Source organism: Rhea americana, unplaced genomic scaffold (genome assembly GCF_003343005.1).
Source record: "Rhea americana isolate MKP2758 unplaced genomic scaffold, rheAme1 scaffold_14, whole genome shotgun sequence".
Classification (NCBI taxonomy): domain Eukaryota; kingdom Metazoa; phylum Chordata; class Aves; order Rheiformes; family Rheidae; genus Rhea; species Rhea americana.
The window spans coordinates 2,529,559-2,555,939 of NW_028185483.1; the positions used below are offsets into that span (position 1 = coordinate 2,529,559).

The following is a 26,381-nucleotide window of genomic DNA, read 5'->3' on the forward strand; positions in this document are numbered from 1 at the left end:
TCTTTTGCATCTGATATTAAAAAACAAAATAAACAGAATTAATATTTAGCAGCTCCTGGCAACAGCTGCCTGGCACATTTGATAATAGCAGTTAGGTCTGTAAGCAAGGGCACACCTTCTCTTCATCGCATCTTCTAACATTGCTTTTCCTAAAGTAGTCTTTAATCAGTTTTTACCTTAACTATATAAAGCATAAGAAGAAAAGGTGCTTTAACGAGTTGCTGCTTAAAAATCATTCAAATACTTCTGTTGTGCTGCTTCAATGACATTTACAAATAAATGAACGCCTGTATTAACACAAGTTCTCTTATTACATTCAGTTTGTGCAATTCATTACTTAATCCATGAGCATTTTATAGTTTCCTAGTATTTATACTGAGGTTAAAAACACCTGTATTAGTGACCGGATTTATATCCAAGTCTCTGACCATAAACACAGCGTTTATCTTCTCTCCCCGAAGAACAAATTTCCTCCCTTTTCACTTGAGCACAAATGGCATCAGCACAGAAGATCTGGGACTCAGCTGCATAGTAGCAGCAAGATGCAGAGAATGTAAAATAGCAATTGTATATAAAGTAGAATCTGCATAGAAAGGCAATATTACATGGGAGGCTTATGATGTTGCTTATCAGCCTTATGTTGAGAATTTAGAGTATGATCCTGGAAGCTGTCAAGAGCCTTTTGTGGGGGGTTCAACTCCACTAAATTTTCATAGTGTTAACAGAAATAAAACGTTGCTGCCTTTTCACATTTTTGGCAAGGGCTTCCTATCAAGCCTGGTGCACTGGCAGCCATATGACGTGCTCAAAAAGTGCCAGAATTCTACACATATTGCATATATTCTTGCTATATCTTTACATCTATGTTAGGTCTTTACATACCTTGTGCAGGTATTCTTATTTCTTGTCCTCTGTCCTGTACAGTGGCATCTGTTTTCCTAAAATTAAATGAAAAACAAACAGAGTGTTATTTATTTCTTTCTGTGATATCTTTCCTTTTTTGAAAAAAAGATTACTCATGTTCAGCACTATCTATAAGCTAATGCTAGATTTGATATGATTTCTCCTCACAATTTTAGTATTTATTAACTTTACATGTAAGATGTATGACTTGCAGGTTATCAAATCTTCCTGTAAGTCACAACAGAATGATTTAATTCTTTTTACTTTAATTATATGGTATTTTATACTCTGTGAAGAACCCTGTTGTACAAATCCCAAGGTAAAGCAGCTATAATGTTTTTAAGAGGCTGTTCCAAACATTGCTGTGTTTATAAATATGTAAGTGTTCCTGTACAGCACAGACTGCCAAAATATAGATTGCATGAAAATGGTGGGTGTATGCTTGTATGTGTGTGCATGGCCATGAAGACAGTAGTTCATTACTGGTGTTTTTAATTTAATAGTTAGGTCATTTGGAAATTCCCAAGATTTCTGTTCTCAGCTACAGGGACCTTTTGCTGTAACTCCAAATATTTGGAGGAAAGTTACATTTTCTATCAGATGAAACAATAAGTATTGACTATTAATAAGCTGTTGAATATTTCAGCACTTCTGAAATACGAAGTTTACAGCTTATAGGATCAGAGCTGCTGTCTGCAATTGGCTGTCAGATACAAAGGGATTGTTCTAATATGTTTAGTATTACAGTCAACTAATCCTTTTCTGATTTCTGTGAATATGTCACCAGCTAGTGAAATAAAATTATGGGATGTTGTTTTATGAGCAATGCAATAATAAATTTCCAAATAAGGCTTTTCTGAAACCCAATTTAGCCTGCAAATAACAGCTTGAGGAATGCTTTCTGAAATCTAACCTATTACGACTTGGACCCAATTTTCACAGTTTGAAACACTATCTTGACATTAAACCTTTAGGCTGGGATTCAGAATGTATTTTACTCTTTTTAGTAGACATAGGATACTTTTTAGCTTAGTGTATTAATAGGACAATGCAGTGAAAGAGGATTATGTGCCTTTTTCTGACAGATCCTGGCTCAGGATCTCTCAAAATCTATAGGTTGTTTGGAAAAGGGTATTTTGCTTTTCTAACTCTTAGTATTGGAGGAGAAATGAGCTCCACTTTGGACTTTATTTAGCTTAATAATAATATTAACAATAACAGTCAAAATAATGCCTCAAGTTTAGGTACCTCAAATCATATTTAAGTCCCAAAATAAACCTTGCCTTCTGTGAAATATCCCCACATACAATAACGCCATTGGTGCTACAGGAATATAAAACTGAAATTTTATTTTAAAAAGTAAGACGGAATAGTTTTTTGTTTACCTTTTAAACAGCATAGGCTGTTCCTCTGGGTGATACCCAGCTGACACACAGGCCACAAAGACCTGTGATGCTTTGGTGTGGACAGTATTAACTATCTGAACATCTGCATACATTGAGAGTGCTAGAAATATCTTTTCAGAGAGAGATTCATGATTTTGAAATGTCTGCTTTTCTTGAAATAAAATAATACCAGGAAACAGGTGAGAAGAAAAAAAAATGCACTTTGAGCAAGTTAAAAGGGTTAATTTCAATTTAGGCTACTTCTGTTGTACACAAGACTCTAGGAAATTTTAAAACTTCGAAATAAAGAATCATTTTGAAATAGAAGAAAAGAATCAGTGTTCTCTTTCAAAAATGTAAACTTTTGACAATTCATTAGAATTCTTGGTGAAAACAAACTTTCCTGTAGTCTCCCTTTACTGTATGGTGGAGAATCTTGGACAAATGGCCAGCTTTCGGATGAAAACAAGTTCAGCTGCACAATTTCTAACCACTCGTACTGAGCTGCCTCTTATTTTCACTTTTGTTGAGCAGATGAGCATTTAGCCATCAGGACCTTCATGCACCACATAGCATTAGCTTTAAGGTTTTTTCCCTTACTATAGTTAAGGCTTGAATCCTGTTTTAAGGGGCCTTTCTTTCTCAGGGCTGGGAAAGTTCTCCCTCAGTGATTAGTAAGTCAAAAAGGCTTTAGGGAGCGGACAGACATGAGGACCAGCAGCAGCAGTTGGTACCTTGGTATCAGTGGGAAGATAAGGTCGGGGAAAAGATAAAACATGTATAAATATCTCACATAAAGGTGTAACAAGCTACAGAAGAGGAAAGTGATTTCTTAGTGAAACAGATTTTGAAGCATGAACCCAGTACTGAGGTATAGTATTTGGCATGGCAAGGAAATTAAATTTTACTTTTAAATTTTAAACTATGTATTTCTTAAAAAAGAAAAAAAAAAAAGGATTTACTGATAAGATGGGTATTAACTTATATAAAACATGGTACTAGGCAGCCTTTTAAATGACAGACTTTCACAAACTCATATTTTAATGTGCCAGGTACTGGGATGATGCAGTGTATGAGAGGTTCTCAAGTTATTTCACAGAACAGATCACGCTTTTTCACAGAACAGATCACGCTTTACAAGAAATACCAGCTCTTGGACCACTTCTCCCTCTGAAAGATATCCCTATTCACAACCACGCAACACTCCGTTAGCAATCAAGCAGTGAGTGCATGTGCTACATGCTTATGCATGCGCTACATGCTTATGCATGCACAAATAAAATAATTGTCACTGATAAAAGCAATATACTATATTTCCCCACTAGTAGAGGCATTTTCTTGCTGCCTCTACTTCAGGTTGAGAATTGTGCTTCAGGTTTCCAGAGCTTTTCCTTGCAACAAGGCTTTGGGCAACTTCTTACCTGTGAGCCATCATCCTCAGGGAGATGCCATCTGCTGGACCATGAGGTGCTTGGGGACTTGAATGCTCATCTCCATGATCGCTTCATGGTCCTTACGGCTCCTAGCTTGTGACAGAGCAGCAGGGCTGACAAAGTTCCTGGTGGCTGGAGAAGAGACTGAAGCTTTCGCTCAGGGATGGGTTCACTGACACTTGTCTAAAAGCAGAGGGATACTCTGTTCTCATTGTTTCAAACACGTAATTTAACACAGCAATTACTTACTTATTTCTCTGAGTAATTAATTACTAATTGCTAAAGAATTACTGCATTACTTCATGCAGAAGTAATAAAATTACTTCAGGGTTTCAAGAAAATTCTTGAAGAAAGCAATTATTATTAGTTGTAGTCAAAATTATTTGTTATATTAATTACCAGTAATCTCTGCCTAGACACTAATTAGACATAAAGCAATTTTAGCAGTACAATATAATTATGTCATTAATAACAAAAATAACATTATTTTACTTTAAATTTGACATATTATATGTTTAGGAGTTTGCCAATTAAACAACAGTGTAGAGTTAAGGAACAAAGCATGCACAAAGTTTTGGGATAATCTATCACACCAGCAACATGGTAAGGCAGAAATTAAAGTTAAAATCCATAGATCCTTTTAAGTGCATACAAATAAGAACTGAATTTCAGGTCTGTCAGTTGCAGTTTCAGTTTATTGCTCTTCAGCAGTTCCGAACTCTTGTGCAAATTCTACCTAGCCATATTCTTGGAGAATGGCTTTGCCATAGATATCTGTACTAATCCAAGTGATCAGATGAACAGAACCATTTACTCTTATCTATTTGTAATTGGCTACTTGTTATTTTTCTACTAGCATAAATTTCAATCAGGCCCTAGCACTACCATAGCAGTAAGCCATCATTTGAGGTACCTCACCAAAGTCTATTTGTTTTGCCTTTGATTTTTCTTTTATTTTTAATAAGGTCTAAACACATACTTGAAAGTAAATATGAGCCCAAGGGGATTTCAGAATTTGAGCACAAATTAGCAAGGAGAAAGGTAATTTCAGAGCATAATCATAAAATATTATCTAGTGTTACAGAATGCTACTCTTTGAAAAAACTAAAGAAATGAGTTCTTGGTTTTTAATAAAATGAAACCATATATCTTTCAAGGAAAAATAATTTGCTGGAAATTGTCAATTTTTTTTTGTGGGAATGAAACACATTTTCATACCACATCCGCTTGCAGCAGTAAATAATGTTTCTGAGAAGTACTTGAATATTGTTAAGTCACAGACTAATCTTTTAGTCTTTTTAGATTATTTTTTGTGTATTATGTATTTTTAATTCTACAGAAAAGCATCACTAATCACATAATTTTGTAAACACAAACAAAACCACAGTGGAAGGACGGATTAATTAGAGGAATTAGCTTTTATTTGCATCCTCGTGTTACTGCTCTGGCCAGAGTGTTTTGACAGATGCTGTAGCTTTACTGCTCTAGAGTGGAATGAGAAGGGAGGACTACTGAGAGCCCGCTTGCGTAGCGCTCACCTCTTACTTCGACAGTCTTCAGGGCAGTGCTGAGGCCGGCTGTATGCGGAGACCGAAGCAGCCAGTGTTGGGCACAGGGCACCTGCCAAGAGACAAAACATGCCCAGGCTGAGGCGGGCGCGCTGCTCACGGCTGGCCACCGCCTGGACTAGCGGAGCTCAGCTTGGGCGTTCGGCCCTTCTCAGACCCATTCCTCAGCACGGGTTAGTCTGACCAGCCTGGTTTTCAGGATGTTTGCAAGCATCCCATAAAAATAAAGGCTCGCTGTTCCTGTAGTTACGGTGTTAAAGGAAAGACACAAATTACCATTTGCACAGAGCAAGATGCAAGATACATTTACTTAGGTCATGTCATTATTCTTGTGTTTTTATCCTGCATAATGTTTCAGAACATTTTCAAAGGGGTAATATGTATAGAAGATATTCATGTAATCTCTCTTTTTCCAAAACTTTTATTTTTAAAATAAATTCTGCCTGCAACTGCTAAAGCAGCTGGGAGACCTACAGATAAGATATAACTACTTAATTAAATTCCAGTAAGATTTCCCCCAGAACAAAATCTTTCAAAGTATCTGAATTTTTACTATACATTCTTCCTCTCATACCTGTTTGCAAAGGAAAAAAAATCCTGCCCAAATTTGGCTTAGCTCCTCCAAGTCATTTACTGTAGTAGCACTCATTAGAGGCTTAACCTACTTTTACTAGAATCTGAGGGAAAATTCTCATTCATATAATCAGGAGTCTAAAAATTGTTTCCATTTCAATATTGAAACAAAAAAAACACCTTGCAACTGTTTTCAGTTTTTAGGTAGTTTATGGCTTATCAGTCTTTAGAGCGAGTACCTCAGTTTGGTAAATGATAGAGATTTTTACTGGAAAAAGAGTACCACTTTTTTTGGATCTATTTTTAAATTATAATTCACATGGTAAATGTGAATTTATGGAGCAGTTCAGGTTTTAATTTTTTCCCTCATATTTGGTGCTAATGATAAATCCCTTTTTAATGAAGTTTTTAAATACAAGCAAATCTCATGTGGCTTTTTATCACCTATTTATTTTAGATCAAAATTCTTACTGTCCAGGACTCTGAGTATTAGGCAAAGTAAAAATGTCATATTAAAACTGTAGTTTTAATCCCAAGCCAATGGTTGTACCGTAATTTATTGTAGTAAAATTATAGTCACAAATAGTGATGATGTAACGCTATATTTCAACATGTTTTACAGCACCACAATGTTATTCTAGTGATTATACTGTAGTTGGAATAAATATTACTAAATTTGAGACAGATTTATTATGGTTTTAAACTTTGTTCTGTTCAGCCCAGGAAACAGAGGAATTACACAGTAACTCTTATTAACTTTAATGGGCATTAATTGCTTATCTGCCTTGCACACCCTGAGGAGTTTGTATCCCTCTGGCTGTCCAGTATTTTAGCACTTTTAAGGTTTCATTTGGGACTAGCCTGTGCAGGAGGAGGCAGCAAGCCAGGGAAGCATGTCAGTCATTTCCAAGTCCTTCCTCCGCCTCCACGGCTCTTGGGAGAAGGGCAGTTGGCAGTCACCGGGCAAAGGGACCTGGGCCAGAGTGTGCACGGCCCTTTTGCAGGCGCTGTGCTCAGCTGTGGGCACGGGACAAGCTCCGCACAGGCAGCATCTGCTTCTCCGTGCACAAGCAGATATTCGGGGGGCTACGCAGAGGACTTGAGGTGCTGAATAACCTCTTTTCTCCATATGGTCAGAGAGGGACAGGCTATAGTCTGACTCCTCAGTAAATTCTCTGTTACTGCTTTTCCTGCAAAAATAGTTTCAGGCTCGGAACAGGGAGATTATTACCAGTGGAATCTGAACGACTGTTGGAAAAAAAGTCAAAGCAGACTTTTTTGGTGAGGTGCTGAACTGCAAGGACAACATGCAATGACCTATTGACTGATCACTGCTTTCCTCAATTCTGACAATGATTGACACCACTCTAGGACTTTCAGGAAAACTATTTATAACATTTTCAGCTATCCCTAGAACAGCAGAGAAAACACCAAACTCTCAAGAGAATCTCTCCATATATCCTGAGCTCACTCCCACAGACTTATATGGCTCTGGTTGGTAGTGTCATGAGGCTACCAATAAACATTTGAATTTCTGATTTGCTTGACAGAATCACTAGTGAATAAATGCCTAAATCTTTCTTTCTTTTGTACCAATACAAGTGAGCTTGTACTGGAATGGCTGAGAGAATGTAATTTGTGCATACATTGCAGTACTACTGCATTACAGGAATGGCTGTGTCTGCTCCTATATACACTTGCCTTTATTGTCATTATAAAATCAGTGTTTTAACTTCTGTTTCTACATTTACATCTTTTATCATTTGTAACTATCTCATAAAACAATCTCTGTTTTAAACAGAATCTACTGCAAGCTGGATATCTGATTAGACAGTGTATCCTTTACCTTGTGCACGGGTCAGCATCACTTAGAAGCAGCAGCATTGCTTAGAAGCAGCAGCTGATGAAGATGCTGGCTAGAACCTGGGCAGTACTTCTCTATTTGGAGTTAAATCTTCCAGTGCTTCCCAGGGCTTTGGGGCAATAGAAAGGGGAAAAGCAAAGGAAACAGTTCCAGTTTTTCAATTTGGAACCTGCTTTGCTGTAATTTTGAGACATGTTGTAAATCACAGGTAATTGATCATAATGAAAAAAATGCATTAATGAAAGTAATTGACAAAAGCCAGTCCACCTGTCAAAGAAGAGAAATCTTGAAAAGAAACGGCAGGCTTTGAAGGGCAAGGCTCAGTGTGGTGTAATCCCTACCATCTGTGTTCAGGCTGGTGCTATTCTCAGACTGTCATATGCACTCTCTTCTTTGAAAATAATAGACAAGGGGAAAAAAGCTTACTCAACAGGAAGCCTAAATGTAGTTAGGTTTATAGAAAATGAAAAAGCACCACTATATAAACTTAAGCTGACCCTTAATTTTCCTTCCCCTTGACCTACACACATCTACTTTCAAAACTTTAGTGGCCCAGGGAATGAAAATAATTCAGTGACCAATAAAGTGTAAAGATATAACAGCAAGTTGGAATGACAGGCAAGTACACCCAATGCAATCAGTATTGATTTCCTTTCGAAAGGAGAGTGATTCTAGCCCTGAACTTGCACAAAGATGGAGGTAGGCTACTGTGCCCACTCCAGAGCTGCACTCCAGAACTGCAGAAGACGTGCTAGACTGCCACCCATGGGCAGCACCTCCCTTTTGGGTGTTCAAGATGCTCTGGTCCCTAAAACTGTGCTTCTGGCCATTTTCAGACAGTATCAAGAAGCTTGATGCTTTATAATTTCTTCTCAGGTTTTATAGGTTTCAGTGGCTGGGGATATGTTCATGTTTCTGATCCATTGAGCTCTATGTGAAAGATGTTCTTAGAAAATACCCACTGGATTGCAGTCCATGAGCATGGCTCGAGCCATGTTATGTAGCACCCTGATCGTTATACTGGGCACTCAGAACAGGGAAAGCTGGGTTCAGTGCCCTGTGTTTTCTGAACGCTAACCACCATGCCATAGAGCAAGGATCTTCCTTAGTCCTCATTTTCACATATTCCTTGGACATCTTAGAAAGTATGAATGAGAGTTTTCCTCACGCAAAAAAATACTATATTTTGCTGATCAGGCCACTTTTGTGTGGTCTGGAGTTCAAATCCCTCGGGCAGAGGAGGAAATTGAATTCAGGTTTCCCACACTCTGACAGGATATATTAATCACTGAGTTATTATATTAAACAAGGGCATTAGCTCCTCCAAGTTAGTTGTACTTTGAAAGAAAAATTCTAGGCATCTATCTCCAGAAGTTGTTACTGGAATGGGAATCTCAAGTGAAAGAAGGCATCTTCCTAGTATCCAAATACCTAAAGCCTGATGAGGGGCAATATTTAAGACACAAGCTTGTTCCTGGTATATCTCATCAAAACAAAGGCAGCTGCAGACTCATTTTTGTGGTTCCCATTCTTCTGCTTTCAAACATGCACATGCATCATACAGGGAGCTTATTTTGGATATTGTTTATTCCATAGGGTAGCCGAGTATTTGCAATTTTTGTGCTCTGGCATTTGGTCTCCCGACATCCCTTTAAGTGCCTTTGCTTCTCAAGCCCCAAGGTGATTTATTTGCCTCAAAGAGGAGACTCAAGAATCTGAAAGGTTTTTAAATGCATTACAAAATACATTGGAAGCACTGAGTCAGTAAAATGCTATCCTTTTGAAGCTTTTTTGTTTTAGACAGTATGACTTTTTTACGGAAAAGGTTTATCCATTAAAATAATGATAAAGCAATTTTTAAAATAAGTTCTTTACTCTAGAGTGTTAAAATCACAAAACTGCAAAGCAAGAGAACCTGCAGAAATCATGCTGCATACACTCTGTGGGAAATGGTACATACAAAAAGCTTGTTATTTGTATCTCTAAGTGATAAAAATTAAGACAGTACATCAAAACAGCAGGTATAAGTAATATGTATATGTTATATATGCATTACCTGCTCTTAAAAAAATTACACTAAAACTTCTGCCTCCGTGCACAAAACCAGAACACACCATATAAAACATCTCTCTGTTAAATGCAGATTCCTGGGAAAACAACTCCAATAAAAAAGGCATAAAAAATAATAGCACTCCACAAATGCCTAATTAAAAAGGTTCTGCACCTCTTTGGAAAAAACACATTTTATTTGCCCTCATTAAGGTGACCTAACCACTGTGCTTCACCCTGTCCTGCCTGAATGATGTAATCAACCCAACTCGTGAAAATAATATACAAGAGGAAAAGAATCATGCTCTCTTTCTCTGAGCTGTAACTGCTTATTTTTCTAAATATGTAAACACATTCTAGCATATACTTTAATCAATGACTCAAAAGACATGCTATTGACACTAGAGCATCTGTCAAACTTTAGGTGCAATGCTAGAAATTGAGATATTCAGAACTACATTGAAAGGTGCTTCCAGAAAACCTTAGTTCTAACACCTTTTGTTTGTAATTCACACTCACTCAAAACAAACATTTATTTGCTTATTTTTGAGCTATGACCTGTAGGTGCATCCTCTGCTAATGGAAGAAGATGCTAACGAAATCTCTTGCTCAATGCAAAGAGGCAATTCTGCCTCTCTTCTGCGATAAGTCCTTTTTGCTGTTCATTCTTTTTTTTTTTAACCTTTTCATCACAAGTGCACATCTCATTATGTGATTTGTTCTCTATTTTGCAGCCATACATGCCAATCAGGAGAAAATTAGGGAATTTAGAAGCTGCATTAACACACAGCAACACATCTAAGGCACAGTGCATAGCTGCTTCTGTGGCCACCCTAGAGGATCTCATTTCCAAATCTGTGCTAGATCATGCCACCTTTGTCAAACATAGAAGTTGATACAAAAAACCAGGCATGCCAATATTTCAAAGATCGCTATTTGCTTTAGTACAGTAAGAGACTATGATACCCACTGAACATAAAATTTTGAGAAAAAGCATGACAAAATCTCGTACAAAAATAGATTGAAATCCCTTCACTTTTATTAACCTAAGTAATGTAAAAGAATTAAAACATAAAAAAAAAATTCTTTCTAATAAATTCATGGATGTGAAGGCTCACCTTTTTCCTCTCCCTGTCCTATACTTTGAATGTTAAACATGATCAGAAGAAAATCAAAAAAAAGAAGAAAAAAGTAAAATTGAAATCTAAAACTGAGTAAAAGGAAAAGCAATGAAGCCTGGGTATTGTGATGGTGTTGTGTTCAGAGACAAAAAGATGGAAGAGAGAGAGAGAGAGAGAGAAGGAAATAAAACTTAAAAGCTATTAAAATTATTATGAAAATGCAGAAAAAATCTTTTTTTTTTATTACGGACTGCAAAAAAATGTTTTGAACTTTCCAAAGATTTTGATATTTTAGACACTGTCTTACCAATCTTAGAGAGCACCTGAAAAAATAAAGTGTGATAGAAGGAAAGGAGTTTGCGGGGGGGGGCTGTATCTATCCAAAAAGAGTGGAAAAAGTCAGATTGTGATGTAGGCTACCAAAACAACAAAGATTTTCATTTCTGAAGAATTTAGTTATCCCTCAGAAATAAAATCTGACATTGATTGGTAATAGCATTCTCAATATACAATTCTAAGTAGTTTATGGCAACAAATCCCTTTTTTTTTTAAATAAAACTTTTTTTTTTTTAATCCACAGGGAAAATTCTTTTTTCCTACAATAAATATCAGCTCCAGTCAATATGCAGTAGGTGCAAAGTTTTCACATTACAGCATTATTGATAGGCTGCTACTGTTACTCCTATAATTTAAATTACTTTACAAGAAAGAGCAAGAGCTTCTTTTTTTCTCCCTCTTCTATTTTTTGAGATAACAAGTTCTACAAAATGAGTCGGTATCTCACAGACCACTCTACATCATGTGTGCAGGGGCAGGAGATGTTCTGAAGTATCACTTCCACATTTCAATTTGTTACTGTTGCTTTGGCTCCAAGTGCCCTTTGCTTTTTTGTAAAGCCCCTGGAGAGCAGGCAGGAGTCTCGAGACAAGGCCCTTGCTGGGCAGGGACACGCCAGCCCGTGCTCAGCTGACAAGCTGGCAGTGGGTATCTTTCATTCAGCACATCTCTATGCACAAAAAAATGCCTGGGGAGCTGCAGTAATTAATACATCAACTTTTACCCTTCTCTGTAAAAACAGCTATAAGAAAATGATTTCTGTGCTGCAGAGGGGGTACTTGGGCTAAAAAGAAAACACAATGCTTGCCAGAAAAATAAATGCCCTGCTCCACCACAGAGATGAGGGAGAAAGATGAAGTGTGCTGTTTATGCTACATCATCTGCATATAAACAGCCTACATACCCTTCCCCTCTTAACCAGGGAGGACAACCGTCCACACAGGTACTTACCATTTTTATTCCTCCACAGCATGATGCTCACTATTTGAGGGGAAGCAGCTTCAGGAAGATCTTTCACTTAAGAAGAAAAGTCAAGAGAAATTAATGAGAAAACTTGACATGAGGTATGTTACCAGTCAAACAAAACAGTAATAGTTACAGGCTTATTTATAAAACTTAACATATACAAATAAAGGATTTTATGGGGAATCTGAACTTAGCATAGTTCTTAACCTTTTTTTCATTATTATGTAAACAGGTCAACAGAGGAGATCCAGCATGAAAAAGAGGGAAGAGAGAGGGAGAGGGGACCGAACTTCGTCACGGTGTGGCGGGTTCTGGTCAATCAATCTGGCCAATATACGTGCTGAGATCCATCAGACATTTCCCAATTTCTGTATACATACTGTGCACTATAGATTTTATTGCCTGTGCACAGTGGAAAACCAAAATTTGTCCCTGTCCCTGAAAGGCTAGTGAGCTTCCTGCATCCATCATAGCAAGGAACACCTGCTGCTCCCAGAAGAACCTAGACTCGGAGCAGCGTTTCCCACCTGGGGCAGGCAGGACAGTAGTGCCCGGGCAGACTACTATCCTCTGTCGGGGAAAATTTCAGGGTGCCAGTCAAACTACTGCAAGATTTGAGCTGCACACAGCTATCCTCAGAGTTCACAGAAACTGGGAATGGTTTTGTTGAGCTAGTTAAGTGCAGTTATTACGACTGGAATCAGGTCCTTTTAGCTCTCTGGATTTTCAAGCTCTTCTGTTCAAGACCAATTCTCAACCAGCTATACAACTGAACCAAAGAACAAAAATAACCACATAGCCCATGATTTAAATTTTGATCGAAAAACCTTTCTGAATTAATTTTGTCACTTAGAACTGATGTACAAACGTGCAGCAGAACCAGCAGAAATGTCTGCGACAGGGGATTATGCAACCCATAAGCTAGGCTGGATGGGCTGTTCTATTGCATATATTTATGGATCAGAATGGGACCCTCAGGGTAAATGTGAACAAAGAATGGACTGTTTTTTTTCTAAAGCATCTGGGTGTAAGCCTTATTTTGCCAGCAACCGTGGTGTTTATGGGCATGTTTTACTGGAAACCTGCTGCTTCTCACAACGTTTCCTGAGTGACTGTCTTAGTAAAACTGCATCTGGAAATGACAAGCACACAGCTGTAAATCTGAAAACCAGTGTGCAGCCCTAATAGCTAGCAGCCACAGCACGGCTGTCCTGCCAAACGTTCAAAAGATTTACAAAGACAAAAGCAGAGCAATGAATATGTTTCTGAGCATCTGTGATCACATTACACCTCTTACTCTTCAAAGATTTTTTTTGTAGCCCTAGAAAAGGGTATCACTGCTCTTTCAGTTAATGCCTTAGGCAGGTAACCATAATTGGCTACCTGCCAGAGCACCCAAAATTTCTGCCCTGCATTTATCTTCCAAAACAACAGGCAGTAGTGCAATACATCCTCCCACGCCATTTTTTTCTTCCCACCTGAATTAGATCTATGACAAGAGTGAGGCCATGAAACAAGCCACAACAGGGAGAGAGGCAGGGAGAGATGAAGAAGATTTGACCCTGTTGTTGTTGAGTACCCTATGCTGTGAAGTCTCGGATCTGCTCTGGATGCCAAATCTTCCCAAGTTTCAAAGCGTGATTGCATGGAAATGGCTGCAGGAGGACAGTGCATGGTCACAACAGGTGCACCTTGCAATAATGCTGACTGGTTGGGATGCAGCATCGATCTGTTAGGCTAGTTAGCACCAATAAGTATTGGAGCCAAGGTTTTGGAATATAAACATGGTAAATTGCTCAACATGGTCAACATACTTGCTAGCTTCAACAAAAATAAGCTGGGAAATAAGTTATTCATGGACATCCTAAAGAGGTACCAAAGGAGCAGCAGTACATACAAGCCCTGCCCAATGCCCAGCTAAATATAGGCAAAGTTCAGTGGCAAAATAGTATAGGGGAACTGGGTAAAAGGGGGCTATTGCGAGTCAGGTATTTGGGAAGAAGAAAAGAAAACCTTGCCTCTCCCTCACTGTTTGCCTACCTTCTTTATCAGAGAATGTGTCTCCAGGCCCCTCTTCTCCCTACTTATGACCTTGATCCTACCTTTGAAGTAACAATTATTTGGTATTTGGGAAGAGTCAGCAGTTACCTGCCCCTCAGTCTCTATCAGGATTAAATCCATCTATTAGTCAACTCAGCAGAGCTGGATAGAGACATGTGCTGCTGTCTCTCTGCAGTGTCATTCCTCTGCTCTGGCCATCAATTAAACAGCAGTGATAATGCTACTCACTCAGCTTGTTTGAAAACTAAATTAGCTGCTATTAATTCAGCTCTTTGAAGATGTACCCAAAGTGCTACGTATTATTAGACGAATGTTAGTCATTAAACCCTAAAGAAATCTTGTTGCGTTGTATTATTGCTCTAGCCATGAGAAACCTTGGCTGTGTGTCCACTTGAATACACCTGCCTCTGTGTTCTTTTCTGCTCAATACTGCTGAAGTGCTAGACTGCAGATTGCTGCCCTTAAACTGAGCAGCCCCTAAGCACTTAATGGACCAGTCTTAAGTGCAGCTTTTGTTCTTCATAATTAAGAAAAGCTTTTCATTTTCTGAGTCCTATTTGGAAAAACTGTCTCCTTTCTAACTGAGCTGAAACAGATCTACAAGATCTATTAAACTGAAATTTGCTTCAAAAAAAAAAAAAAAGCTGTCAATCTATCTTTCAAATTTAAAGACAAGTGGGCATCTAAGTTTTCCATGGAGTTACTCCAGATTGAAAGGGTGTAGCAGAGATAAGATTTAGATCCTTTCTAAGGCCCTCTCGTGGTAGTTACAGTTATACTGTTTATTGAGATAGGAACTTAACTACTACTTTATTTAGGATGTTTGACTGGAAATTAGATGCATCTGTCTTTAGAAGGAGGGAGAGGAAACACAGAAACTGTTAGCAGTAAGGTCTCTGTCCTTCTGTATAGAAATAAATGTAGCGTAAGTGTACAATGTAGTAGAAGCTCCAAATGCCTAACTGGTCCATCACAAAAGGGAGAAGCTGCCACCCTTCTTACCCAGTAACAAGGTCCTGTCCAGGAACTTAGCACTGTTACATACTGGGTTAGCTTCAGGAACAGTAGGGCTGACCCAGCTCTCTTGCATCTAGGGTCACAGTTTCTAACACTCAGGATCTGCATATATTGGTGGATTGCCATGGAGAAGTTGCCAATGAGTTTGCTGTAGCAGCTAGGTGGATAAACACAGTGTTTCATTCATCAGGGCCATAAATCTGCCACTTTTACTCAGCCACGATATTGTCATTATACTATTTTCTTAGGCTTCTCTCCTTCCTCTACAAAGTTCTCCTTCAAAACAAAAACACAAATAGTACAATCCATATGCCATAAAGGAAATGACACACAAGCAGTTCAGCAATAACATTGCTACAGCCCAAAATTAGAAATAAAGCAGGACAATAAAAATGGAAATAGGCACAACCACAGGTATTTTAAGATGTATTACATAGTGGCTGCCTTTTGCCAAAAGAAATACTGCAAAAATTAATCTTTAATTTAAGCCTAAATTTTAGTTTTTAGAAAGCAAGATAACCTTCACAGTTTGTTTCCTAGGAGTAATTTCAGGATTTTAATAATGAAACTCATAAGGAAGATCTGCTCAGAAAATGTCAAGCCCATCTCCCCCTGCCAGGTTTTAGAGCCTACCTGTATATTCTACGTATCTCAGTAGTTAAAGGGCTCCATAGCAGCCACAGGGCCTGGCAGAGGTTCAGTGATTCTCAAGAGTAACTCTCCCAGAGTTTCTGGGAGAGAAAAACATTACTCTGACGACTATGAGTGTTTCTTCAATATCTCATCTTAACTACCTAGAGGATTTTCTGGAGTGCTTATCTGAATAGAGGTGCTTCTTATAAGCACTCATCTTGAGAAGTATTTTGAAAGTGAAACAAGAATTTCAAGAGACTACCAAGAGATCCTTTGAGAAAAATCATGCTGGTATTGGAAAAGACAGAACATCTTTGCTGAATAAAACATTTTGTGAGGAATGTCAGAATTAAGTGTGGCCAGAGATCATTTCCAGAAAGGGATGCTTTTTAGCCCATGTGTCCCCACAAGTTCTCTCAAGTTCCATTAGAGCTCTAAAGAGTCCAAACTAACTTCATATTATCCCAGAAAAGTGTTATATACATTTCTTTGTATTTTATGACATTTTCTTAAAACCCTTTTAAAAAAGCCAAAACAACAGAGTGGTTCTAATTAATACAATTATAAAAGTCAGCATAAAGTTTATGTTGTTATGTTTACAATTATGGTATAAAATAAACAAGACATACAGTAAACAATGAAAAATGCATCACTTACTAGTCTGAAGTCCCCTGAGAGTTATCCTTTGAAAAAAGGATGACCACTTGGTAATGTATAGGCCATATTCAATGAAAACGTACAATAAACACACTGTGTGGCAGAGTTTAATTTCCTGGCTCTTGGGGGACTTAAGTTTCAACTTTAATAGACTTCAGTGTTGCACAAAGGGTATTGTGAAGCAGTGTGACGCAATGGCTAAAATGCAAGCTGAGTTCAGAGAATTACACTCTTCCCTGGATCTGCTGGCTTCCAATTTGATTTTGTACGTGTCACTTCTACAGTTCTATTTCCTCCTTGATAGTAATGGAACTAACAATGATTTCTCACCTTTGACATTCATGGATGAAAAATGCTAAGCATTATTAATTCATGAATTTATCAACTTCAAGTAGATCTGTGACCTTGAAAATGGAGAAGTTCCAAACAGCCTGCAGAGTCTGCTGGGGAGATCATTAGCATTATTTACTTTAAAAAGCAAGCACACAGATATTACAGTGATGCTTGCAGGGCTAGAGGAGGAGGGCAGCATGATGTAGCAGATACAATAATGGCTTTGATGTCCAGACAATTTGCAAAAGCACAGCACTGAACATAGCTTGGAATGATCTCATCACGTCTCAGTGGAAGACCTGCTTCTGAGAAATTCTGAGCTATGTTTTGAAATACTCTCCAGGCTTCAGTCCCATACCTTATGGAGCAGTTAGAATAGTCAGTAATAAGTATTGATTAGTTGGCAGAACAGAGGAACTCGCAATACAATCTCCTTCCCAGGAAAGATCACTTGATAACATTTTTCTTTTTTAAAGTATTAAAATGATCAAGGAAACTGAGGTTGTGAGTGTTTTGTAAATCTTTACTAAGGAATGGCAAAACCAGGACAATTCATCATTTGAGTTTTACAAATTCTCACTAAGAACATTTTTCATATGGAAGCCAGCTTTAGTGCATCGATATTTCATATTTCTATATAAGAATAGGGTGATAGTTTGACTTATAAAAATATTCAGTGCTTTATTAACTTGCCTTTTTGCCTTATTGCAAAGAGAATTGGAAAGCCCCGAGTGAGTTACAGCTAGGGGTTGTGCAGCTTTTCACTCTGCTCTACAATTTTCTTTATGCTCCTTTAGCCAATGTTAATTGTGCACCATTGCTGCCATTTGAGCATCTGTCCCCTGCTGCACTGAATCACCAGAAAGCAGCTCTTCTATTCCATCTGTGACAGTTCTAAGCTCAGAGGAAACACTCTTTGTGGAAATGCTGATTCAATGTGGCAGGGGATAAGTGGGCTGGCAGAAGCTGTTTTGTGTATTTTAATATCGAGGAAAAAAGGGATGGGAATGACAGACAGCATGGGAAGCAGAGAAAGTACCTCTCTTATTGACCAGCTCAGCCTGCTTGTGCTTAATCTAAAATGTAAGGGGCTAGAAATTGGTTTTAGACAATGAAAATTACATGTATCTCACACATATAATGTATTTTATGTCAGTATGTGTATTGCAATATATATATCTTGTATAACATTATTCTACATTTTATATACTGTATATGTAGTATATAGGATAAATATATATCCTGTATTATATATTATCCTATACATTATTACTATTATGTTATCACCATATATAAAAACACAGTGTGCTTGTGAAGGTTTTGTTTTGTTTTTTACATCCTGTTCACAACAGGGAGTAGTGCTAGATATTAGTAGTTCATCTAATATTAGAGAATTCAGAAGAAGAAACAATCAACAAAACAAAATCATTTTCAAGTATGCTACTGAGCGTGTCTTTATGGATAAACAGACATAAGTATATAACCTTGTGCACTGCAGATTTATTCTTAAATCTGATCTATGCAACATTTTTTTCTGTCAGAGAACTAGATACTATGTTATCTATCATATAATCATTTCCAGTATAAATAAGAACTCTAAACTCTAGAAATCAATATACTAAAAACTTCTAATATACCACAAACTTCTAAAACTCTTATCTCATATTACTGAAGCTAGAAAGATATGCTGGATGTAAACAAGAAGTGACAATACTAAAAAATAATCTATTTTCTTTTCCTTTTTAATTTCTGAATCTTTCATACACTTTGGGCTGAGACTTCAACTTCCCTTACGCAAGTACAACAAAGACATTACGATACTTAAGCGGAGCAGTTACTAGTGGGGACTCTCAATTAAGGTCTTGTCAGTCTTGCTGAACAGATGGGCTAACAGGGGCCCTGTGGATGATTCAGTTGCAATGAAGCTGCCTCCTAACTGAACCCTGCAAACACCTATGTCCTGTTCTAAACTGCTGCAAGTATTTATATTCCTCGTTGAGCAACTGACCAGCTCCCTATGGAGGTGAGTGAGGTTCTCTAGTAGCTAAGTGATTACTTTGCCATTTAAGTACCACTTAGTCTCTTTGACATAAGGAAGTTTGGTAACTCCTGAGTATATGTATTTTTACTGCGAGATATAAGTATTACCCTTTGTNAAAAAAAAAAAAAAAAAAAAAAAAAGATGGAAGAAGCGATACAGTATCTTTTCACTTTTCCCAATTCAAGTTTTAGAGGCATTAGAAAGAACACTTCTATAACCATTCCATGAAACAAAAAGAGGCATGTGTGTTAATGGGAAATCACAGAACCAAGTCAAAATTTGTCACGATTTTTCCCCATTTCCAAATTCCATACGGCTCTAAGATAGTGTGCCATGATTTTTTTACCCTTCAATCTTAGCCATTCTAGAAGACTCACTTTAATTTAAAGCATAAACAAATGTCTTATCTATCTTTCCTATTTTGGAAATACAATGCAAACATAACTTAATAACTAATATGGCAATAAAACTGCTGCAAGAAGAAATTTATAGTACATTAATTTCTAGATTCTGTGTTTGGACTGGAAATGATTACATGATAATGGAATAAATGCTTTGCTAAGTGAATACAAACCTAAATACTGTATATATCAAATGTGGACATGCTGGAGAATAAATCTGCGGTACATTAATATAGAGAAAGAACTTTCTTAAATGAAACCTTTTGAAATAGTAAGTCCAGGGAAGTGAACTGGTCATCATTAAAAGGCAGAAAGTAAATTCAATATGAATCTATTAAATGAGAGTCAGAAAAGCTTTCTATTGAAAACAGTGAAAAAAACAGCTAAAGTCTTCAAAGTTTCCTTCCACCAAATATGAATCAACTTCTTATGCAGCCTGGAGATATTTCCACATTGACTCATGAGAACAGTTCAAATTGTGGAATCACTTGAATGCAGAAGACTGTGGATCTTTTAAAAATATTTCTTCCATGGGAGGATAAGGCAGGGAAAAGAACAGGCCAGGAAGGTGCTGTTTAATCACCATCCACTTGTCATGATGTGACTTGAATGTTACCAACAGTTCACACATACACATTCCACTCTTACTTGCAATATCCCCATTTAAAAGTCAAATGCTATGTAAGACTTAGCCTGGAATGCACCATTCATCTTTTTTATGAGAAAATATATGTAACTGTGCTAGGAATAAATGTCGGTCTGCATGCAAAGTCTTAGTAACCAGCTGTACACAAATGGAAGTCATCAGAGGTCAAGAGGAAATAAAATCCTTCCCACCCACTTTGCTGTAAGGCAGTACACCAGCATTTAACCGTGGCCATTTTTACAGCTTCAAGCCAGCTGTAACCCTAACAGTCTTGTGAATAGTTCAGCTAAGGGAGCCACAAATTATCTATGCTCTTGTCTGCCCTTCTGCTCAGAAAGTCCTTCTTCACTAAACTGAACTAGTCAAAATAAATAAAGAGAACCTCTCTTCCTCTTCCCCTTCCTCCTCCCTCCCTCCCCAGTAATCACTGGTTAAAATTAAACCATATTAAACTACTGAAAAGAGCTGCTCTGCTGCATTAAAATGGGAGAAACAAGTTATTATACAATTAGAATTGATGGTGGCCCATGGAAAGAAACTGCAGTGTAAAAGGGCTAGACCTCTAAGCACAGTCTCCCTCCTTTCTCTAAGGTTCCACGAAATGGAGCAGAAAATTTTTACTTTTCCAGTAATATATATGCATGGCTTTGCCCTTGGCTGAGATTTAAACATATTAACAATCATGTTATGAAAGACTAGTATCTGCATAATTTAAAATTGAGTTGTATTGTACTGTTTGAGATTCTTGAGTATCACGAGGGAAGCAATACTGAGATCAGGCTCTTGATTAAATGAGAAGAACAATACTGAATGTAGGAGCAGGGAAGGAGAAACAGAACCAGTTAACTGACAATCACCACCAGAGGGCTTTTCTTTCTTTTTTTTTTTTTAATCCTTATTTGCAGCTCTCTCTCTGTTAGAGTTTCCCTCCCTTTCCTTCCCCTTTCTTTGAAATAAGAAGTCATTCTTTCTGGACTGACACCATTCCATCCACCAAGAGATCATTTACATCTGTGCAGAGTAAATATAAAAAGCTGTAGTTTGATTTTGAATTTTAGCTACCCACACTGCAAAGCTCTGAAGAGCCAGGTAATGCTGGTTTATATGAGTAGCTCTGTGCAGGCCTCCCTATAATGTATCAGAGTGGATTATAATGAGATAGGCCCAAACATTTCAGTGGATTAAGCATTGCTTCATGCAGCCTTGCCCAAGTTTCCATTCTGAAAATTAGACTGAAGCTATCTACGTCATTTCAGCTATGCAACACCAAACAATGCAACCTATCCCTATGAAACCAGGCCTTTGTGACTAATGCCAACTACCAAAACAAAATGTTCACTTCCACTGATAAATGTATTGCATGTGACAAATTGCAATTGAACTGATACAATATTAAGTTTTTGCAATGCAATTTATTGGCTGGCAAATAGTGTTTCCCAACTTGAGGACACAGCTGGGAAAAAAATTGTCAGACAGGTTCGTGAAGCGCAGAACAGCAAGAGGAGCACGTAAGGTGAGGAAACATCATGACCTCAACTCCACCCAAACCACAGGCCTCCCACGTTCATTCTCCAGCAGTTACAGACGAAACAGCGATTAGCTTTCACCAGCTCCTTTCTGCTCCCCTGCCATGCCCTAAAGCAGTGAACTATGGCTGCAGCTCGTACATAGGCTTAGCACAGCCAATGAAACATGCTGCATTTCTGTTTCGTGAACCTCAGGTGACCTACGAAAACACACCAGTCATGCTGCAGGGAAGGGTCATATCCCTGCCTAGGCATGTAGCAAAAAAGGAGACAAGGAAGAAAAAAACACCATCAAAGCAACAGAGTGAAAGATGTGAAAAATATATTCACACATACACACATGTGCACACACACATAGAGAAAAGAAAAAGGTGCTAGTAAAATGAGAAGATGAAGATGGAAAAGGATATAAGGAAACAATGTAAACATTTGGAAAAGATTCATAGCTCAATGCAAAAAAAACCCAAACAAGCTAACAAAAAGAAACCCCATCCCCAAAATAGGCCTATAAAAAAGAGCTCTTGGAAACTTAGTTTTGGAAGAAGAACTTAATAAAAACACCAAACTTGAAAGGCTAATCCCAAGAGGGATCTTACAGTCTTTAGTTAGTTATCAAAGACAAAGTGAAAAATCTAGAGAAATGCTGATCAACCACTTTAATGTCGTTCCCGTGCTGGTGGATGTGTGAATAACTGAAGCAGTCCTACACTCCTCTCCCCAACACTTTTCAGTAGCTTTTCCAAGTATCCTGTCACAAACCCTGGAGCAAGAGTTATGTTGTTATGCCTTTAACACAACTCATATTTCTTCTTTCTAAATTTTTTTAATGTCAAGTTTAGAAAGACTTATTTTCATATAAAATCTCAAAAGAGAGTTGAACATGGCAAGTAGATGATCCCTTTGGTGGCCAAAACTTTACCAAAATTTTCTATTATTTCATTGTTAATAAATGCCTTGTTTTACTTTCTTGAAAGAAAATCCATCTACAAAAATCATGTACCACACTCATCATTGGCATCTTTTATCATACAGCAGCCTAAAGCAATCTGCAGTTAAAAAGAATAATTTGTACTAACTTGCCATGAACCTTTTATGGATTCTGTCTGAACTGGAGTCACTATCAAGTCAGCACAAAGCAATTCTGTAGGTAAATTCATAAACAATCTGCTTTACTTAAGCCTACAATGCACAGGATAAGACACTTATTCACAGATTTCCCTCCAAGTTACTTTTCTTTTTGTCTCTTTTCCTTTGCTCAGCCTAGTTTCAGGAGCAGAGTCTTTTAAAAAAATTATTCCCAGTAATAATACTTGGGCATATTTGCACTTTTAGAAAAGACTCTGAATATTCTGTACTCAGGTGGGAGGGAATGAGTCATACAGATAGTACAGGCTCTTCAAAGTCTCCAAGCAACTTTGAACAATCTAAGCTAACCACAACTAGTTGACATTAATACAACATCCAAGTAGTTCATACTATAGACTCTTTGGAACGACTCTCTTCCCTTTCAGGTCCCCATCAATTTCAATTCTTTGGAATCAATCCTGTTAGGCTAAAGTTTATGCCAAAGATCTGTTAGAAGCTAATAGGACATTTGACAGCAACACTTAATTCCCTGGCCGAACATGGGAGTTTACCTGACAGGAATGAGAATTTTGCCTTGAGATAGGGCTTTTCTGATAAACCCTCTGACATGTATCAGCTATAGTCACTACAAATTTTAGTTCTAAGCAACAGGCTTTCAGTCACATTTGCACCTTCCCTCAGCTTTCCCATGCAAAGCCAACATTTTGTTATTTCCTACACCTCTGAATTGCTTTTCATATACCAAAGTGGGGCTAATTTTCCAAATTGCCCATCAGAAAGGCTTTGTAGGGTAAGGAGAAATAGAAGTTTATATAAAGTGATCTTTCAAATATGCCTTCATAAAAAATGTCAGAGAGCCAGAAAAAATATTTTTTAAAAAAGGGCCGTGACTGTAAAAACAAACCTTTTTTAATGAAACACAGCGGCCAACGCCAACAGTGGCTGCCGCTGGGACTGGCATAATGCTGAAGAGCAGGGAATGCTTCTGTCTTAATGATTACCAGCCCAAGATGAACACAAATGTGGGTGAGGAATTTGAGACCACAACGACTCAGTACTATTAGCTTTCATCAGTCCCTCTCTCGCTTATTCATGGAATTTGGGCAGGTCCCTGAGGCATGACTTCTCAATCTGCATTTGCAAAATGAGTCTCCATTACTTGGAAATACCTCCTTAGCAAGAGACCTGTGCTACTCTCTCTTCCTTAAGTGAGTGTTTTGTTGCAATATTCAGGGTTCGTATTGGGCCAGATCCTTCTTTGAGAGAAGGGCTGAACTGCTGTTAAAAGTGAAGGGAAGGCTGTTCATGTTCTTATTTCTTTGGCTGTGTACTTACTCTAACCAAAAAAAGTCTTCATAAAATGAAGTTCACAATCAAACAACAAGGCAAAATGGCATCAGCACCACCTTTGTCATTGTATGCCCTTGCTCTCTTTTATGCACATACTGTGCTATCACACAGTCTTACAAACACATGCACGGAGTCAGTGACCTGTGAAAATTTTCTTGATCCTTTGAATAAGAGCTCTGTTGCCCCAGCCCCTAATTAAACAATGAGATCATTTATGTAACGATCCATCCACAGAAGGCTTTTATTTAGCGCACACAAACATGCGTGTCACTTTCTGCTTTTAACACCAATCATACCAGCATGAAAGCACACTTACGTGGATGAGGAGCTGGCAAAGAAATAATTTTTTAAGTGGCTGGTCCAATGTTCAGTTCACTTGAATTGGCCAGATAAGAGCATTCCCTTCAGAATCTGAGATGCTCCGTGTCCTGATTCAAAAGCTCAGCTGGAGCTCAGCCAAAGCTGACTTGTGTGAGCAGCACAGCATCCAAAAATAATTGTTTGGCCTGCTAGAAAAATAGACCCACTGAAGTAGGAACGCCTTCTGTTTTGAAGAATGAACATCAGTAATGTGCCAGAAAAATACTCTTTTCATCAGACAATAACTTGTTGCCCTCAAGGATTTCACTGGCCTTTAAAATAACTCCCAATTTTTCTAACCCTTCACATTTGTCTTACCAAATATTTCAACTTCAGGGTACACTTGTTGATTATACTCACTAAAATTGCAAGCTGATTTCAACAGCAGTGGTTAGCTTCTTTTATATCTTACCTTTCATGCTTCTTTGATGAAATGACGATAACCAATTCAGCCATTACTGCATTTTTTTCTTCTTTTAGACTAAAGTGTCTTTGGTCCCACGGTGTGCTCAGAATTGTAGCTTCTTACCTAAAGGAACCATGAATATAGAACAAAGGAAATCAGTTAATCAACAGTACTAACATGAACTCTGATCTTTAAAGACCTATTTAAGAGGTTTTAATGAGTTACCTATGCGATAACTTCTTTTATTCCCCCAGTATTTTAAAAGAAATGGTTACAAAAAGTTTGCACTTTTGTCAGTGTATGCTGGTCTATTTTTATATAGCTAAAGGACAGACAAACAAAAAAAACCTGTAATGTCAATGGGAGATTCAGTTTGGTGTTGGTGGTAACGACAGCCAAGTTTAGAGTCTTACCCTATGGATGTCTTCCAAAACAGGCAACGCTTTCCAATTGCTTAGTAAGAAATACTCAAAATAAAGCTGTAGTATGTCATAATTGTGTACCTTTTTGTTCTTTGCAAAACCAGTAATAATGTAGCTGGCTAGCATTTTTAAGAAACATACAATTAGGGTTTCCTTTCTGTAGCATGCTGTTCAATATTGTAAAAATAATATTGAACTATATAAAGTGGATTTGAAAGATTGTAACTATGACTCTTGATTCTGGGATATTCTACTTTTCTTGTGGTAAAACTTAAGAATTGGAAATTTGCTATGTCTCAGTGGAAGGTTTGATATAAACAGCTATCATTATACAGTGCCAAAAAGACCATTTGTTCTTAGAATATTTTTCTTTCATAAACCAGGGAGTCAGCATTTCCATAGAAAAAGGAAGAAGAAATAAATGAATTTCATAACCAAGTGTTTTTAGGCAGAGCTCACTAATTTTCAAAAGCTTCCTAGGGGTGGTAGTGGTTCTGCTTCGATTTAGGGAGATGTCCAAGCTGCACACATCAGTGAGATCTGCCTTCCCCAGAATTCAGGTGTGCTGAGATCTCGAGCCAATTCAGTTTATTGCAGAAATAGAGGACGCATGCAGTGGTTTAACATAAATATATTCAGGGAATGCAGGTGTTTGTTTTTGGAGCTTTGTCTGCATTGTTCTACACAACTATCAGTTTGCCTGTTTCAAAACAACCACTGACTGGGTAAAGGCTGGCTTGCCAAGTCATTATCTCTTTTTTCTTATAAAACCTAGATTTTACATAATATACCTAGAATCATCTAGTTCCCAGTGTTGAAACATTGTTGCTACCACAAAAACTATATTTTTAATTACTTCTTCACGTTGAAGAACTAGACTACTGCTGAATTCATTTATCTGTCCCCCCTGGATTTTAATGTCAAGACTCAATTTGTGGCCATGGAAATCAGTGGTTCTGCTCTCATTGAAAGACCGTGCTAGTTGTCAAGGAACATACTATACACATAGCAGAGATACTTTAGAATCATTAGGAGCTTTCATACGTGGATTATATATAATTTATAGCATTAACTTCTTAGCAGTTTTAGACACAAATCTAAATATTACTAGGATCGAAGCCACAGTGAATCAGTAATAATGATGAGTAAATCATTAACATATAACTTATTTCAGAAACAAATCCTTATGAAATTCTCACAAGCAGTTACGAAATTTTCAAAATACACACTGATACAAGGGTTTT

The 26,381-nt window shown here is 37.7% G+C and overlaps 1 long non-coding RNA gene across 7 annotated transcripts in view; it reads left to right on the forward strand.

The window, feature by feature from the left end:
• Nucleotides 1-26,381, forward strand: part of LOC146599386 (uncharacterized) — a 333,890-nt gene that overhangs the window by 289,694 nt on the left and 17,815 nt on the right. For 4 of the 7 annotated variants that reach the window (XR_014895010.1, XR_014895011.1, XR_014895006.1 and 1 more), the window contains one exon: nucleotides 12,203-12,296. The exons of 1 other annotated variant lie outside the window; for it this stretch is intronic. This is a non-coding gene — a long non-coding RNA (uncharacterized LOC146599386). Of the gene's footprint in view, nucleotides 1-12,202; nucleotides 12,297-12,430; nucleotides 13,193-13,685; nucleotides 14,903-26,381 lie in introns of those variants that run through there. 2 more of the 7 variants (XR_014895008.1, XR_014895009.1) reach the window with 2 other exon arrangements.